Source organism: Sus scrofa, chromosome X (assembly GCF_000003025.6).
Source record: "Sus scrofa isolate TJ Tabasco breed Duroc chromosome X, Sscrofa11.1, whole genome shotgun sequence".
Lineage (NCBI taxonomy): Eukaryota > Metazoa > Chordata > Mammalia > Artiodactyla > Suidae > Sus > Sus scrofa.
The window spans coordinates 94,322,059-94,341,202 of NC_010461.5; the positions used below are offsets into that span (position 1 = coordinate 94,322,059).

The window sequence follows — 19,144 nt, forward strand, 5'->3', positions numbered from 1 at the left end:
CCCCTAGCCTGGGAACCTCCATTTGCTGCGGGTGCAGCCTAAAAAAAAAAAAAAAAAAAAGCCCTTGACATATATTTATATAGCATATATATACACACGTGTATACATATATATGTATGCATGTGTATGTGTGTGTTGTTGTAACACTATAAAAGTGAGTGATTCACCCATATCAGAGAAGTCAGAGGCAAAGAAATGATATCGCTAGTTTGTTACATTATTACCCTCTTTCTCAGTGGTGATTAACAGTATTTCATAAAATGAAGTAGTCTTCCCACACTGTATCTCTAAAATTGTTGGAATTTAAGTGACAAGGTCTGATTTTTTTTTCCTTGAAGCTTAAAAAGATTCCACCTATATATAAACCATGGGTCTTAGGGCTACAAAATGTTGCCCTGGGGAATTTCTTTGGGGTTAGAGGGAACTCTCATTGACAACTTTCTCAGACTCTTCCATACAAATTAGTTTCTTTTTATTCTCTATCTCTTCAAGTAGTTTTGATTTCAAATAACTAATTTCATCTTATTTTCAAATATATTTGCAGAGATATGATAAAGTATTATCTGATTCTTATTTTTTTATTTTATTTTTTTATGATTCTTTTAGTTTTTTATCAATTCTTAGTTCTAATTAAGTATACTTAATGATTTCTAAATGACTTTATTTTAGGCAAGGTGCTACTTCCATATTTGATAAATTATATTTCTTTGATATATTGATTACACTTCACCAGCTCTTTTTCAGTAGTTGCATGAATTGGTTTAATTTCTTTATAGTTATTTTAACTTTGTAAAAAACATTTTTAATTTATATTTCCCTACCAACATAAATGTAAAAATATTTATTCCCTTCCCACATATAACATGAGATATGGATTACACTTTTAGGCCCTCATTTATATTTTCCCTCTACCTGGTTTTGTTTATAATCTCAGTGACTTTTATATTGACATTATTGATTTATTTTGTACATTATTTAGATTCTACATCAAAGAGTTTTTGACATCAATATTAATTTTATAACCTTTATATATCATCCATTAATTTCAAAGCTTACTGGTTTCAGTGATCAATGCCATGGCTCTAATGACTTGTCCCTATTTCTCAAGCTCTTGATTTATTTCCATTTTCAGTTTTATAAAAAATTTTAAAGAATCTTTTTCCATAAAGAGTAGTTATCAGTATACTTTTTAAGTTTTGACAAATCTGATATTACCTCTTTGTTATTTTTGCACATAAATGAGAGTTTTGTTGGGCATAGAATTCTTGGATAAAAATATTATCTCCCCAAATCTATATATTTGCTACCCCAATTTTTTTTCTTTTTTTTTCTTTTTTTTTGTCTTTTTGCCTTTTCTTGGGCCACTCCCGTGGCATATGGAGGTTCCCAGGCTAGGGGTTGAATCGGAGATGTAGCCGCCAGCCTACACCAGAGCCACAGCAACGAGGGATCCGAGCCGCGTCTGCAACCATACCACAGCTCACGGCAACGCCAGATCCTTAACCCACTGAGCAAGGGCAGGGATCGAGCCCACAACCTCATAGTTCCTAGTCGGATTCGTTAACCACTGCATCACGACGAGAACTCCGATACCCAAATTTTCTGACATGCTATTTTCTTGTAAAATTTTACTTCATTTTAAAATTCAATATTGTATACATGTAAGAAAATCTCTTTTCATTAATTTCATCTAGTACTTGGTAGCCTTTTCCAGCTTGAAAATCCTTTCCATAGCTATAGGGGCATTTTTTATTTATTATTATTTTATTATTATTTTTTGTCTTTTGTCTTTTTAGGGCTGCGCCCATGGCATGTGGAGGTTCCCAGGCTAGAGATCGAATAGAGCTACAGCTGCCAGCCCACACCACAGCCACAGCAATGTGAGATCTGAGCCGCGCCTATGAGCTACAAATAAAGCTAGAATTAGGCTTTCTTTGTGTTGCCAAGTAAAAGTCTGCTCTGTCATTAACAGGATATCTCCACTCACTTGCCTAGGGTCATGGCCAAAACCGAGTTGCATATCTCAAGCCATAAGTGATTTTAAAAAAAAGAGTCCTCCTTAAATCATTGAAATGCCAGGTAATAAGAGTATAGATTCCAAATTTTGCATGATATGAGTAAAATAGACACCGTGAGATAATAAACTAACATAAAAACTATTGAATTCTAGGAGTTCCCATCATGGTTCAGCAGGTTAAGGCCCCCAACTAGTCTACATGAAGAAGTGGGTTCAATCCTTGGCCTTGCTCAATGGGTTAAGGATCTGGCATTGCCACAAACTACACCATAGGTAACAGATGCGGCTTGGATCTGATGTTGCTATAGCTGTGGCATAGACCTGTTGCAGCTCCGATTTGATCCCTAGCTCAGGAACTCCCATATGTCACATTTGTGGCTATGAAAGAAAAAAAAAAAAAAAAAAAAACTGTTGAATTCTATCAGAGCCAGGCAAGAATAACCAAAAAATATTGCAAAAAGACCCACAAAAGAGAAAAACCTTTGATGTTATGTTCAAAGGCAAAAATTATAAAACATGTACACCATGATAACCAAGAAACAAATGAAGAAACAATAATGAAAAATCACTCAAGGATCTAGAAATAATAGAGCATTAGGAAAGCAACTGTCAAATGTGTTTATTTTTTATGTCTTAGAAATAAGATTTATAAACTAAGAATAGGACAATATGACATGAAAATAATCAGATACTCAGACATGTGAAACAAGCAAGTAGAATCTTAGGATAAAAAATATAGTCACTGAAAAAAATAGATCAGGTAAATAATAGGCTAGACAGAGCTAAAAGGACTATTAGTGAATTGACTAATAGATGCATTTCCCTAAATATAGTGGCAAGGGATTAAAAAAAAAATGGAAAACTGCACAAGAAAAGTCAACAAGTATGGGTACAAATTAGGTAGCTCAAAGATTCAGTTAAAAAACTTCAGAAGAAACAATGGATAGAATGAGATAGAAGCAAATTTTGAACATACTATGCAATATTATTCAGCCCTAAAAAGGAAGGAAATTCTGACTTGTGCTACTATATGAATGAACTCAGAACATTATATTAAGTGAAATAAGCTAGTCACAAAAAGACAAATACTACATGATTGCACTTATATGAAATACTTAGAGCAGTAAACATTATAGCCAAGTAAAATGGTGGTTGCCAGAGGCTGAGGGAAAAGGAGAAATGGGGACTTATTTAGTAGACACAGAGTTTCAGTTTTACAAGATGAAAAGAGGTGGATGGTAGTGATGGCAGCACAACATTATGCAATGTATTTAATACCACTGAACTGCTCACTTAAAAATGGTTAAAATGCCAGCACCACTTGCTGAAGAGACTTTTTCCCATTTTATATTTTTGCCTCTGTCAAAGATTAATTGACCATCGGTGTCTGGGTTTATTTCTGGTTTCTCTATTCTGTTGCACTGATCTGTATGTCTGTTTTGGTACAAGTACCACACTGTCTCGATAACTATATCTTTGTAATATTGTCTGAAGCCTGGGAGCATTATGCCTCCTGCTTGTTTTTTTCCATTAGGATTGCTTGGCAGTTTTGGGTCTTTTATGGTTCCATATAAGTTTTTGGATTGTTTGTTTAGTTCTGTGAAAAATGTCATGAATAATTTGATAAGGATTACATTAAATCTATAGATTGCTTAGGGTAGTATGGCCATTTTAATGATACTAATTCTTCCAACCCAGGAGCATGGAAAATATTTCCATTTCTTTGAATCCTCTTTAATTTCCTCGATTAATGTTTTATAGTTCTCAGCATATAAGTTTTTCACCTCCTTGGTCAGGTTTATTCCTAGGTATTTAATTTTTGAGGGGTGCAATTTAAAAAGGTATTTTTATATTCCTTTTCTAATATTTCATTGTTAGTATATAGAAATGCAACCAATTTCTGAATGTTAATCTTGTATCCTGCTACTTTGCTGAATTCATTGATCAGTTCAAGTAGCTTTTATGTGGAGTACTTAGGGCTTTCTATATATAGTATCATGTAATCTGCCTATAGTGACAATTTCATCTTTTCTCTTCCAATTTGAATAGCTTTTATTTCCTTTGTTAGTCAGATTGCATATAAATTAATGAAACTAGAACACAACCTCACACCATGCACAAACATAAACTCAAAATGGCTTAAAGACTTAAACGTAAGACAAGACACCATAAAACTCCTAGAAGAGAATACAGGCAAAACATTCTCTGACATCAACCATATAAATGTTTTCTTAGGTCAGTCTCTCAAGGCAATAGAAATAAAAACAAAAATAAACCAATGGGACCTAATTAAACTTCCAGGCTTCTGTATAGCAAAGGAAAACATAAAAAAAAAAAAAAAAAAAAAAAAAAAAAAAGACAACATATGGAGTGGGAGAAAATGGTCGCAAACAATGCAAGTGATGAGGGCTTAATCTCTAAAATATACAAATAACTCATATAACTCAATAGCAAAAAAACCAAACCACCCAATTGAAAAATGGGCAGAAAACCTAAATAGGCATTTCTCCAAAGAAGACATATGGATGGCTAACAGGCACATGAAAAAATGCTCAACATCACTAATTATTAGAGAAATGCAAATCAAAACTACAATGAGGTACCACCTCACTCTGGTCAGAATGGCTATCATTGGAGTTCCCATCGTGGCTCAGTGGTTAACAAATCCGACTAGAAACCATGAGGTTGCGGGTTCCATCCCTGGCCTTGCTCAGTGGGTCAAGGATCCTTCGTTGCCGTGAGCTGTGGTGTAGGTTGCAGACGCGGCTCGGATCCCGCGTTGCTGTGGCTCTGGAGTAGGCCGGTGGCTACAGCTCCGATTAGACCCCTAGCCTGGGAACTTCCATGTGCTGCAGGAGCGGCCCAAGAAATGGCAAAAAGACAAAAGAAAAAAAAAAGGAATGGCTATCATTAATAAACCTACAAATAACAAATGCTGGAGAGGGTGTGGAGAAAAGGGAACCCTCCTGCACTGTTGGGGGGAAGGTAAATTAGCACAACCACTATGGAAAACAGTATGGAGGTACTTCAGAAAACTAAATATAGAACTACCATATGATCTAGCAAGAGCCACTTCTGGGCATATGTCCAGACAAAATTTATATTCAAAAAGATACATGCACCCCTATGTTCATTGCAGCACTATTCACAACAGCCAAGACATGGAAACAACTTAAAGTTTGGGGGTAGTGGATGCAAACTATTGCATTTGGAATGGATAAGCAATGATGTCCTGCTGTGTAGCACAGGGAACTATATCCAATCACTTGTGATGGAACATGATGGAAAATATTATGAGAAAAAGAATGCCTCTGTGTGTGTGTGTGTGTGTGTGTGTGTGTGTGTGTGTGTGTGTGTATACACAGAGAGAGAGAGAACTGGGTCATTTTGCTGTATAGCAGAAATTGACAGAACATTGTAAATCAACTATAATAAAAATTAAGAACAAAATGTTTAAAATGGTAAATTTTATGTTATACTTATTTCATCACAATAAAGAACTGGGAGAAAAGAATCATAGACGTAAATGTAAAACAAACACTATAAAATCTACAAGTTACTAACAATATTGTATTTTGCTTCCAAAAGAATATTTTCTAAACTTTGAATAATAAAACTATTTTTCATCAATCATAGTAGAAAACAGACTATCTTATTGAAGCAGAATAATAACTCAAGTTGTCAGTGTAGGAGCATGGGCTTTGATGCATTCTTAACATTTGTGGCTTAAGGGTGTGGAAAGTAACAATGTCTTTTCTATCAAAGGAAATCTTGGTTATTCCATTTTGCTCCGGTTTCAGCTGAAACACCCCTGCGACCCCCTTCCTCTTTACCTCTTTTCCCAGAAACAATTTGGTTCAATTAGCTAACTGGGAAGAATGTGCACCCTGACCTGAGCAATGGGAAGGGGGCAGGTACATCACCTGCCTTAGGGATAAATAGGGGAGGGTCCTTTGTTAGGTGTGTGTGCCTTTTGGAGGACCCTCGCCCTTCTGCAGAAGTAAAGAGCCTTGTCGAGATTTCTCCTTGTCCACATGTCTCACTTTCTGACACTGATGACTCGAGCCAGAGTTATCTTAATTTCCAACAAGGGATCCAGGGAGTAACATCCCCACAGGCTTTGTTTACTATAGGGAGCATACCTTTGCCCAGATGGACATAGATCCCTAACCCCTGTGACTCAGTCTATGGGAAGAAAAGGGCAAAGAAACCATGAGACTTAAGGGACATTTCCACCCCTAAGACTCCTATTGGACAAGGACTGAAATAGGTAATTGGTAAAACCACATCTTTCTGGACCCCACATTGGTACCCCCATCTTTAAGGGATTAAAAACCCCTAGAAGACAATAGAGGGGATGGGGCTCTTCTCCCCCGCTCCAGCAGCCCTGGGAGCTATTTGCTTTCCTGTAATAAAGACTGTTTACTTGCTGCCTGTGCATTTGTGAAGTTTGTTCTTTGGCTGTGTGAACAAGAACCCGGATTCTGGAAACATCTTTCTGTCATCATTATCATTCAAAACATTCTATAGCAAGATATACTACAAAATTATTGACATATGAGGAGGTTATCAAATAAGTGCAAAAATACACAGTAAAAAAATTGATGGGTTTTAGGATAGGCTACCCCAAAATATATCACTTTGCTATTTTACATTCATGTTAAAGAAATCTTCACTTCCATTGTTTTCAACTGAAAATTTGGTAGAGTGCTGTCTCCTTAGCCTGAAAAATTGTTAAAGATCCAGTTCTGCCCTTTAGAAATTTGCAGCTTCCAAATTTGGTCTTGAGCAGGACATAGCAATGTTTTCTGGAGGCTTTTCAAATTTCCACTTTTGTCATTCTAGCCTCAGATGAATGCCAAAATCTCTACAGATCTCTTTGCCCCCCAGTAGGGACCTTCTACAAGAGGTCCAACCTACATTTGTAAACTCTAGGTGAGTCCAGCATTAATAAATGACCCTAGGTAAAAAGGGCCCATACAGCCTCAGTGTTAACTCACCACTCTTTGTAGGGCTTTCATTTCTTTTCTAGAACATTGTACTTTGACCTTCTGAAGCTTTTAGCTTGGCTCTTTAACTTTCTATATAAGATCATAATAAAGCAATCTTTGTATTTAAGGTCTCTCCAATTTCCAATTTTGTCACCCCAATCCCATGTAATAAATAAAAGCTTTACTGGTTTCTCCAGATATGGCTCTTTGTTTATGCCCAGAAATACCAAGTGCCCCAGTAGGAAAACAGTGACCAATAATCTGCTCAGTTTTTCATTGTGAACTGAAGTTTGGCATCAGCCTCTACATGGAGTAAAACATAAGCCACTGCAGTTACAAACCCTCAGCACCCCCTGCGTGGAGCTCAGGGTGGAGACCAGGAGTGAGGCACTCTGTGCTCTGGGAAAAACTGGAAGAACAGGCCTTCAGATAGTCAGATATTTTTAGGAGAAGATTTTATGTGCCCAACTCTTGCATCTCTTCATATCTAGAAAGACACTAAAAGCCTTCACGGTGATGTCTGCTCCTTGAGACTGGTAACGACCTTTAGGAGATGAGCAACAAACTTTTGTCAAATGTATGATTGTACAATGTGTGTGCTGCTGCACCTCCCCCTCCCCTTTATTCTATCTGATGTGCCCCCTTTTCCTCCTTGGGTGGTATTTCAGCCCGGTCTGTAGTTAAGGATAAAGAATGTCACGGTCATCTGTAAATGCAGTTACCTGCAAGGGTGAGAGCCAGTGAGTCCTGCAGGCTGTGAAAACTCAGGATACCGGCCCTGATAGCTGAGGTGCATGTCAAAGGAATGATTTCAGTGAGCCCAGGCCTCTTCGGTTCCTGCTTCCTGCCCTTTGTTGCAAAAACTTCTATATATTCTAGCTCCTCCCTCACAGCCTTGGAGTGGTTTCTTGGGGCTACCTGAGGTGCTGTCTCCAGCCAGGGCTTAAGTCCTAATTTTGCCCCAAATAAAACTTTCAACTTTCAGATTGTGTATTTTTTTAGTCGACACCACTCTACGAATTTTAGCCAATTTAGCGATTGTTGCCTCCACAGTTTTCTGATGACTTTAAAATACAGCTTTGTAAAATATCCGCATTTTTTTAAGTTATGATCACTGGAAGCATTAACCTGCCATACGTTTTAGAAGTAAAAGGATTTTGTTGCTTTTCAAAAAGTGATTATGAAACTAAAACTTGCTTTGGGTAAAAATTCTTATTGTACATATAGCCAGTAAAGGAAAGGGCTCCCTCTAACTCCATACTCCATAATCTCGCATCTTAGAGGTAAATACCATCACAGATGCCTTGTGTGTCCTTTCAAAAATCTTCCAGGAGTTCCCGTCGTTGCACAGTGGTTAATGAATCCGACTAGGAACCATGAGGTTGCGGGTTCGGTCCCTGCCCTTGCTCAGTGGGTTAATGATCCGGCGTTGCCGTGAGCTGTGGTGTAGGTTGCAGATGCGGCTCGGATCCCGCGTTGCTGTGGCTCTGGCGTAGGCCAGTGGCTACAGCTCCGATTTGACCCCTAGCCTGGGAACCTCCATATGCCGCGGGAGCGGCCCAAAGAAATAGCAAAAAGACAAAAATCTTCCAGACATACACATACATTGTATATCAGTACTGTTTGTCTTTTATTTATAAAAGGCTTTATTCTACATTTGAGACTTTCTCAGTCAAATTTATATTTCAAAAGATTTTAAACTCACCCATGAAATTTTTTGCCTTCAAAATCAGGAAATGCAGAATTACTTCATTCAGTTTCAGAAAAATGCTAATGTATATTTAAATAGACTCCTTCTGATGTAAATTTAGAGTTTTTCTAGTGTCTTAGTAGTACAGTTCTGCAGTAGGTGGTCTCTTACATATTCTGTGAATATATGAGGTAGTAGACATGGAGGACTCACTATGTAGTTTATGTGTTAACAGATATTAATTGTTCTCTAAAGAGATTTCACCAATTGTTCTTTTTCTTCCAATTTCTTGTTGAAGGGGAATAGAATTTGTCATCCCAAAATATGCTACTTTGGCATGAGGATTATTTTGAAATAAAGGAAAGACAGATTAAAAGCCCAGCAGATTTCAGAAAAACTCTTTACTTTCCCTTCAATTACCTAAATTTACATTGGAAAGGGGCCTGTATCAGGAAGAGAGCTATTACCAGGGTTAAAAAAAACAAAATTCAACCAAGTAAATTTCAAGATCTAATTGACTTTAAGTGATTCATAAATAAAGCAGCCTCTCATCAAGAAAGTCAAAGGCCCTCTGAGGAGTCGTGCAATGGAAGGTTTTTGTAGGCAGGAAGAAGATGCAACAGGGAAGTTAAAAGGGTGAATTGTTTCAGGCAGTCATCTTCCTTTAGGGGAAGGTAGGGGGTCTTAGACAGATTACCTCACTAGTGATGACCAGGAAATTCCAAAGTGGTTCAATTCCACTCCTGTAGGGGGCTGAAACTACAAGTCTTAGTTTGCTATTCTGGGGCAAGTGATTCCACCTTGGGGCTGTTGTTTCTTTTTTTTTATTCACTTTTGTATATATAGTAATGTCTATCTTTTAACTTCTAGCATTTCTGATTTGTGTCTTCTCTCATTGTTTTTGTTTTTATTTTATTTTATTTTTTTAAATTTTATTCATTTATTTTTTTTTTGCCATTTCTTGGGCCGCTCCTGCAGCATGTGGGAGGTTCCCCGGCTAGGGGTCTAATTGGAGCTGTAGCTGCCAGCCTACGCCAGAGCCACAGCAACTCGGGATCCGAGCCGCGTCTGCAACCTACACCACAGCTCATGGCAACGCCGGATCGTTAACCCACTGAGCAAGGGCAGGGACCGAACCCGCAACCTCTTGGTTCCTAGTCGGATTCGTTAACCACTGCGCCACGACAGGAACTCCATATCAAAGGAAATCTTGGTTATTCCATTTTGCTCTGGTTTCAGCTGAAACGCCCCTGCGACCCCCTTCCTCTTTACCTCTTTTCCCAGAAACAATTTGTTTCAAGTAGCCAACCAGGAAGAATGTGCACCCTGACCTGAGCAATGGGAAAGGGGCAGGTACATCACCTGCCTTAGGGATAAATAGGGGAAGGCCCTTTGTTAGGTGTGTGTGCCTTTTGGAGGACCCGCGCCCTTCTGCAGAAGTAAAGAGCCTTGTCGAGATTTCTCCTTGTCCACGTGTCTCACTTTCTGACACTGATGACTGGAGCCAGAGTTATCTTAATTTCCAACAAGGGTATCCTCCCTACACCAGGGAGCTAACAAAAGACACCCTTATCACTAGAGATAGGGAATTCTGGGCTGAGAAACCTGTATAAACAAAACTTGCTTCTTCTTTACTAATTTACTATCAAGCCCACATTTTGCTTAAATTCCTTACTAATTAGACATCCAAAGTTAATCTTCTTTGTCCTGTCCAATCTTCACAAACTTAACAGATTTGTTTCCACTGCACGGGAACTCCCAAAAGTTGAACATACTTTAATCAGACTAAGAAAAACAATGAGAGGGAGTTCCCGTCGTGGCGCAGTGGTTAAGGAATCCGACTAGGAACCATGAGGTTGCGGGTTCGGTCCCTGCCCTTGCTCAGTGGGTTAACGATCCACCGTTGCCGTGAGCTGTGGTGTAGGTCGCAGACACGGCTCGGATCCCGTGTTGCTGTGGCTCTGGCGCAGGCTGGCAGCTACAGCTCCAATTAGACCCCTAGCCGGGGAACCTCCCACATGCTGCAGGAGCGGCCCAAGAAATGGCAAAAATAAATAAATAAATAAAATTTAAAAAAATAAAAAAATAAAATAAAAACAAAAACAATGAGAGAAGACACAAATCAGAAATGCTAGAAGTTAAAAGAGAGACATTACTATATACAAAAGTGAATAAAAAACATGTAAATAACTTCAAACTAGTACATTGAATAATATACAGAGAAAAATTATTAGAAAAATATGTTATACAAGATGCCTTATGAAAAATTAACAAGACCGAATATTGCTATAACTACCAGAGAAATTGAGTAAGTGTTAAATATTTTTATACAAAGGAAGAACCAAAAAGTTCAGGTGAACTCTATCAAACATTCAATAACTCCTATAAAATTGTAGGGGCAGAAAACATTTCCCTTCTTCCCTTTTAGGTACTTGGGCTGGTCAAATAATTAAATTAACGTTAAAGAAATACCAGCAGAGAAAAATTTAATTTGGTAGTATGGGAGTCCCAAATATATAATACCTGAGGGAAAGTCAGGTAACTAAGGTTTACACGCTGTTTGGAGCTAAAGATGGGATAGGAACCTGGAATTTCAGAGAACAATGAAAAGAAAAATTCACAAGACAATAGGAAGAGTGGATATTTGGTAATTAGATATTTGTACTCCATACAGATAGGTCTTTCAGTTAAAAAATTATCTCTGGTCATAACTCTCTTTCTGAGCCTAATCTAAATTCTTTTAGGCAGTTAAAAGAGAGGTAAAAGTTTTTCCTGAGTCTGCTGGGTCTTGATTACCTTCAGTTCAAAATAATCCATATGGCAAAGTGACATATTTTGGGATCACATATTCTGTTCCCCCTCACAATCTTATACAAACTCTCTCTGAGAACAAAAAAAGAATATTCTTCCACTCATTTGATGTGGCCAGGATAAATCTGATACCAAAATCAGACTAAGAAAGTTCAAGAAAAGAAAATTGCAGGCCCAGTCGCATTCATAAATACATATGCAAAAAACCCAAACACATTATTAATGAAATTAATCTAGCAGTTTAATATTTCATGACCAACCTGTTTTATCCCAGGAAAGTAAGGCTGGTTTAACTTTAATTAACCTATAAATATAATTCACTGCATTAACAAATAAAAGGATTAAAAACAACATGATTATCTCCACAAACAGAAAAAAACATTTGGTAAAATGCAACTTGCAGCAAATTATAAATAGAAAGAAATTTCTTACCCTGATAAAGCATTATCTACTAAAAATACACAGGAAACATCATTCATAAGGTCATAACATGAGAACCATTCCCTTCAAAATCAGGAAAATGGTAAGGATGCTTATTATTACTATTTGTATTTAATATAAACCAGAAGGCCTTACCCAGGACAGTATGACAAAAATAATTATAATTTAAAATTTGAAATAAATAAATAAAATTATTTGAAATAATATGGTTTTTACCTTGAAAACCCCAAATAAGTTATAGGTAATTAGTTTTGGAAATAAAAAGTATTTAGCAAGGTGGGTAGGAGAACAAACCCAATCAATTTCATTTATTTCCACAAACAATAAATATTTAGTAAATGTAATTATTTTAAAATATGCCATTAGCAATCATATATGAGATGTATGAAGTACCTATAAATAAATCTGACAAAAGATGAACAAATCTAGTATGGAATAAGTTATAAAATTTCATTGAGAAATATATCAAACACAAAGAAATGGAGAGATTAAAAAATGTAAGAAGGTCAGCTCTGCCCCCAATTGATATATACAGACATGTGGTATTAATATTCCAACAGCGTTCTTCATGTAACAAGACAATATGATTCCAAAATTAATATTGAAGAGCAAAAGATAGAAAACAGGACACACCTCTTTTGAGAATTTGCCTAACAAGATATAAGGGTAGCAGAACATGTCCTCCCAAAATACCACTTTGGCAAATTGATTATTTCGAACTGTAGGCACTTTAAAAAACAACAAATGCAGGGAGAGGCTTTCTCTGAACTACTCTTCTTTGCCTAAAGATAGATCCGTCAAAAGGAACTGGAAAATCATAGATCCTCTCTCAGGAGTTTCATCAACCAGAGAAGACTGACTCTTACCAAAGAAGACTAGAAGCTGACTTCATATACAGACAAACTTTGCCACAAACTATCATACCTCTCATCTATTCTTCTAAGGGTCCATTCATCTTTCCTTAAAATCATTTACTCTTCTCTAAGAGATCTATCCCTTCTCCTTTCCCTATCAAGAGGGTATTTAAGCCTGAATTCTAAGCCAACTTGGGAAGTTACACTTTTTCTCTGGGTATCTCCCATTTGTACATGAGGTATTATACATGTCAATAAACTTGAGTTTGTTTTTCTCTTATTTATCTGTCTTTTATTACAGAAGTCTCAGCCAAAAACTCAGAAAAGTAGAGGGAAAATTATTTCCCTCTCCTACAGTATTAAGTTCTATTACAAGGCAATAGTAATTAAGACAGATACCGATGCTTATAAAATTTGTATGTGAGGGAGTTCCTGTTGTGGCTCAGCAGGTTACAAACCTGACTGGTATCCATGAGGATGCAGGTATGACCCATGGGCTTGCTCAGTGGGTTAAGGATCTGGTGTTGCCATGAGCTGTGGTGTAGGTCACAGACGTAGCTCTGATCCTGCATTGCTGTGGCTGTGGCATAGGCGAGCAACTGAAGCTCCAGTTTGACCCCAGTCTGGGAACTTTCATATGCCTCAGGTGCAGCCCTAAAAAGCAAAAGCAAAAAAAATTGTACCTGAGATGGGGGACTTTAAAATAAAAATATATTACTTAAAATTCAGAATTAGAAATGAAAGCAGAGGAGTTCTTGTGGTGCAGCGGAAATGAATCTGACTAGGAACCATGAGGTTATGGGTTCGCTCCTCGGCCTCACTCAGTGGGTTAAGGATCCAGCGTTGCCGTGAGCTGTGATGTAGTTTGCAGACGCGGCTCAGATCTGGTGTTTCTGTGGCTCTGTCTTAGGCCGGTAGCAAGAGCTCTGATTAGACCCGTAGCCTAGGATCCTCCATATGCCGAGAGTGCGGCTCTAAAAAATACAAAAAAAAAAAAAAAAAAAAAAAGGAAAGAAAGAAATGAAAGCAGATATTTATGTTAAGTTAGAACAATCACAAGAAATTTCAAAACTTAAAAAGTTGACATATACCACAAATATTATAAAACCCATAATAATAATAATTTTTTTATAATAATTACCGTGACATAGCTCTATAATATTTGTTCCCACTTTTTTGTGTCTGAATACTTTTTGATCAATCCCATTTATAACAATAATTCTGTAATATTTTTTATGAGAACAGAAGTTATCTCAGTCTTCATTTAATATGGTTGATGAAAATTTTTGTATCACTGACAGTCTGGAAAAGTTTCTTTTCAGCTTCAGAACATATTTAGCAAAGTAACTTTACTATTGTTAAATTTGGGAAACCTCTCTAAAGTCTCTTTTATATATGAACTGTAATATTCCACAACATTTCAAGTTTTCTTGTTTAGTGACTAATTGTATTAATTGTAATATTATTTGTATTGACATCACTAATTACCCAAAAAATTCAAAAGCATTTTCAAATTGTTGCTATGTTGTATTGAGCTTTATAGATGTATAACCAAATTACTTTTAGACTATATACATTGATAACTGATGAAAAAGAATAGGAATTTAAAAACGGAACGTTGCATTCTTTAGACCAGTTTGCTAGCTTACTGGCAATTCGTGTTATTTCATCTGTAACTGACAGAATTCATCAGGATGAAATGCATCAGATTTAAGACAAGACCTAATATGTTAAGATGAGTAAAATATGCAAATTCACAGATTTTTAAATTACGGTTACATGTTTGTGTACTACAACCACAGGAATTCTGTACGTCTCTAATTTTATATACTGGATTATCCAGTAATCCAGACAGGAGAAAATGTTGAATTCATGAGATATCAATAACAATGAATTCTACATTGTTAGAATTCTAGAAATAAATTCTAATGTATGAATTTAAATTTTCATACATCTAAAAGTAGAACCACATTCCACAGACAAGATTCTGGTACCATACATTTCAAGCATAATTTCTCTATACCACCCAAATAGCTCCATTGTTAAATGTCATAGTGCATGTTCATACTGCAATACAGCCACTAACTCTACACCTTTTTATGTTGCCAAGTGAGTCAATACCTTAGGCAATAGAAATATTTTTGTGGGCAATAAAATTATTCCTGGAATATTATGCAACACTACTCAATTCAAGCATGAAAGCATCTGACAAAATCTAACACCCATTCATGATTTTTAAAAATTACTTCAAGTTAATAAACTTAATAAAGCGCATATACAAAAAAAAAAAAAAAAAAAAAAAAAACCCTATAGCTGATATACTTCTAAGATTGGGAACAAGGCAAAGATGCCCATTTTAACTACTCCTAGTCAACATTGTACTTTAAGTTATAACCACTAGATTAAGGCAGTAAAAAAGAAGTAAATGGCATAGACATTGGAAAGAAAGAAATAAAACTGCCCTTATTTGCAGATGACATGACTACATAGAAAGTCAAGAATTTAAAAAAATCCCTAGCAAGATAAGATCAACACACACGAAAATCACCTCTATATATATTAGTAATAAATGTGTAGAAACCAAAATCAAATACATACAAAAAATAAAATCACTGCAAAGAACATGAAATATTTAGGTATAAACTTAAAATGTGGACAGAGTCTGTATGATGAAATAATAAGATGAAAGAAAGTAAATACAGCATAAAATAAATATGGAGACATATCTTGTTCCTGAATTGAAAAATTCAATGCAGTAAAGATGCTAATTCTCCACAAATTGATATACAGATTTAATGCAATTTCTATCAAAATTCCAGCAAGGATTTTTATAAACATAAGTAAGATTATTCGCAAATTTATATGGAAAGGCACAAGCAGGCCCTAGAATCGCTAGAACCATCTTGACAAAGAAGAATGGAGTGGAAAGAATCACTCAACCCAATATTAAAACTTATTATAGACTTTATAATTAAAGAGTGTCAGGGCGTTCCTGTTGTGGAGCAGCAGAAATGAATCCAACTAGGAACCATGAGGTTGTGGGTTTGATCCCTGGCCTCATTCAGTGGGTTAAGGACCTGGTATTGCCGCGACCTGTGGTGTAGGTCACAGACACAGATCAGATCCTGCGTTGCTGTGGCCGTGCTGTAGGCCGGCGGCTACAGCTCCAATTCAACCCCTAGCCTGGGAACTTCCATATGCCGTGAGTGAGGGTGCGGCCCTAAAATGACAAATGACAAAAGCCAAAAAAAAAAGAACAAAACAAAAGAGTGTCAAGTTGGCATAGCAACAAACAGTGGAATTTAATAGAAAATATAGAAAGAGATTCAGTTGCACAGGGAAATTCACTATATGGTAAAGGTGGCATTCAAATTAATGAGAAAGATGGGGTTTTCTTTCATTTGTTGAAGTATAGTTGATTTAAAATATTATGTTTGTTTCTTAATAAGTGGTATTACAATGACTCAGTTTCCATAAAGAAAACAAAATTGTTTCCATTTCTCACAATGTACATGCAAGTACTGAAAGAAAATATGGGAGTATTACCATCACCTGGAATTAGGGAAAACTTTTCAAATTCTGACTCATAATCCAAAAGCAATATGGTAAATAATAAATCATTTTGATTTTTAAATTTTACATGAAAAAAGCACCATAAACAAAATAAAAAGACTAACATAAAATTAGATAATTGAATAATATTTTCAACGTATATCACCAAGAAAGAGTAACATCTCATATATAAAGAGCTTCTAAAAATTAAGGAGTAAGCTAAAATTCTATAGAAAAATGGGCAAGGGCTATACAAAGAGAAAATTTACAGAAAAATGCAAATGTCATTTAACCATATTAAAAGGGTCTCAAACTTATTCATGTATAAATTCAAATTACAATTTGAACTTTTTATTATGGAAAGTTGCAGTTATATTAAAATAGAATTACATAGTGAACTGTCATGTACCCATCACATAGCTTCATAAATTATCAAGAGAAATGCTGTGGTATATTCTGTAATAAGCTATCCAGATCAAACCACATCTCTAACTCCAGGATTGAAATGATCATTTTCCAGCTGTTAGAAATATTGATGGTTGAAACTGTTAGCTGAGTCTCTTACTCTAGGAATTGCCCTCAGCTTAAGAAAGCTGCCTTGCTCAATATTATGCTCCCTTTCTGAGGAGAGACTGAATACAGGCTATAAAGGTCTGATCCCTTGCCTCAAACCGGGACATCACTTACAGTTAATCCCAGCTCTGCCATTCCCTTAAGAATCTGCTGAGGCCTTTGTTTCATATCCATCACAGTTTAACTTCTTCCTTTACCCAACCCTACATCCATCAAATCAAGAGTATTTTTCCTGGGGAACCGACTTGCAACAAATATGAATTTGGCCAAAATCTGAAACACTGACACCACTGAATACTGAAGAAGATGTGAAGAAACAGGAACTCGCATTCATTGCTGGTGGGAATGTAAAATGGTACAGCCACTTTGGAAGATATTTTGGCAGTTTCTTAAAAAACTAAACATATTCTTACCACACAATACAGCAATTACACTCTTTGGTACTTACCCAAAGAAATTGAAAATTTATGCCTACACAAAAATCTGCATATGGCTATTCACAGCAGCTATATCCATCATTGCCAAAACTTTGAAGCAACCAAGATGTCCTTCAGTAGGTGAGTGGATAAACTGTGGAACATCCAGACAATGGAATATTATTCAGGGTTGAAAATAAATGAGTATGAGCCATGAAAAAAAACATGGAGGAATCTTAAAAGCATATTACTAAGTGAAGGAAGTTAATCTGAAAATGCTATATGCTGTGTGATTCCATACTATAAGACATTCTGGAACAGTCAAAACTATGGACCCAATAAAAATATCAGCAGTTGTCAGGGGCAGGGGTTGAAGGAGGGATAAATAGGCAAAGCACAGAAGATATTTTGGGGAGTGAAAATACTCTGTATGATACCGTAACAACATATACATGTTATTATAGATTTGTCCACACCCGCAGAATGTACAGCACCAAGAGTGAACCCTAATATAAATTATGGGCTTTGAGTAATAAAGATGTGTCAATGTAAGCTCATCAATTGCAACAGGTGTATTACTCTGATGAGGGATGTTAAGGGTGGGGGAAGCTACAAATATATGCGGCAGGAGGTATATTGGAAATCTCAATTTTGCTGTGTTTTTTTGTTTTTTTTTTTGGTCTTTCTGCCCTTTCTAGGGCTGCTCCGCGGCATATGGAGGTTCCCAGGCTAGGGGTCAAATCCGAGCTGTTGCTGCTGGCCTACGCCAGAGCCACTGCAATGTGGGAGTCATGTCTTCATCCTACATCACAGCTCACGGCAACGCCGGATCCTTAACCCCACTGAGCAAGGTCAGGGATTGAACCCACAACCTCATAGTTCCTAGTCGGATTTGTTAACCACTACGCCACAACGGGAACTCCAATTTTGCTATGATTTTAAACAGCTTTAAAAATGATAATCTTAATGATAAAAAGTAAATAAATAATTTTAAAAAGAAGATATACAGATGACGCATAGACACTAGTGTAACACAAGTTAAAACCACAATGTGATATGCCCCAGATAACTATTAGGATAGCTAAATCTTAAAAGACTGATTATACCAGGTTTTGACAAAGTCGTGGAACAGTTATAACTCCTTAACACTCATGGTGGGAATGTAAAATGATACAAACACTAGTCCCTTGAGGAAATCAAGCACATGATTTGAACATTTTTTATGTAGATATGCTTGTAACTATACATACACATACTTCTGTGTGTGTGTGTATATATATATATATACACAAACACAGTATTTACACACACACTTGTGTAGATGTTTTTATTTATTTTTATTTTTATTTTTGTCTTATGGGTCCGCACCCGCAGCATGTGGAGGTTCCCAGGCTAGGGATCTAATCAGAGCTATAGCCTCTGGCCTACGCCACAGCCACAGCAACGCCCAATCCTTAACTCACTGAGCAAGGCCAGGGCTCAAACCCACAACCTCATGGTTCCTAGTCGGATTCGTTAACCACTGGGCCACGACAGGAACTTCCAAATTAAGTTTGTGTTGTTTTATTTTATTTGTTTATTTTATTTTTTTGCTTTTTAGGGCCACACCTGCAGCATATGGAGGTTCTCAGGCTAGGGGTTTAATAGATGTTTTTAAATTAGATAGATTTCTACTATTGTTCTTGATCTTCACAAAATTTTAGGAAGCTTTTCACCTAAATATATCCCATTCTTTTTAATCCTAATGATATTCCATAGTATGAATAAACCATAATTTATTTAAGCTTGTCTCAATTAAT

General features: G+C 36.5%; 1 long non-coding RNA gene across 1 annotated transcript in view; it reads right to left on the minus strand.

Annotated features, from left to right (window-relative positions):
- LOC110257706 overlaps positions 1 to 19,144 on the minus strand; it is a 36,737-nt gene that overhangs the window by 11,981 nt on the left and 5,612 nt on the right. The window contains exon 2 of the long non-coding RNA XR_002340611.1: positions 17,378 to 17,499. This is a non-coding gene — a long non-coding RNA (uncharacterized LOC110257706). The remainder of the gene's footprint in view (positions 1 to 17,377; positions 17,500 to 19,144) is intronic.